This window comes from Pectinophora gossypiella, chromosome 17, assembly GCF_024362695.1.
Source record: "Pectinophora gossypiella chromosome 17, ilPecGoss1.1, whole genome shotgun sequence".
NCBI classification, from domain to species: Eukaryota; Metazoa; Arthropoda; class Insecta; order Lepidoptera; family Gelechiidae; genus Pectinophora; species Pectinophora gossypiella.
Window position 1 is genome coordinate 3,057,338 of NC_065420.1, and position 597 is coordinate 3,057,934.

General features: G+C 41.4%; 1 non-coding gene across 1 annotated transcript; it reads right to left on the minus strand.

Annotated features, from left to right (window-relative positions):
* Positions 1 to 287: 287 nt before the first annotated feature.
* Positions 288 to 359, minus strand: Trnac-gca (transfer RNA cysteine (anticodon GCA)). The gene has a single exon. It is a non-coding gene; the product is annotated as a tRNA-Cys (tRNA).
* Between the last annotated feature and the right edge of the window lie 238 nt (positions 360 to 597).

The following is a 597-nucleotide window of genomic DNA, read 5'->3' on the forward strand; positions in this document are numbered from 1 at the left end:
ATCAGGTGATCAGCCTGTAATGTCCTAACCAAACTGGGAATCACAAAGTGATTTTTGTGATTTGTCCCCACCGAGATTAAAATTTGAACCCGGGACCTCCGGATCGTGAGCACAACGCTCAACCACTGGACCACGGAGGCCGATGCTATGTTATAATATACTTACATTCAAAAAAATTTTTTTTACAAAAAAAAAAAATATTAACTGTATTCCGCCAAAATGTCTAAGAACTATACTCACTACTAAAAATAGTTACAGTATATACTAAAAAGTCTAAAAACTTGTTTAGGGGACACCCGGATTTGAACCGGGGACCTATCGATCTGCAGTCGATTGCTCTACCACTGAGCTATATCCCCAGTTGCATTAAACGTTGAAAACTGCCAACACAAGCTGTGGCGTGCATCGTCAGACAGTAAATTCGTTGTACGTTGGGTGTCAATAATGCAATAAAATGCACGTAAGTATTAATTCATGCTTACATACATACATAAATAGCCTATATAATGTCCCACTGCTGGGCACAGGCCTCCCCTCAATCAACTGGAGGAGGTATGAAGCATACTCCACCACGCTGCTCCATTGCGGGTTGGTGGA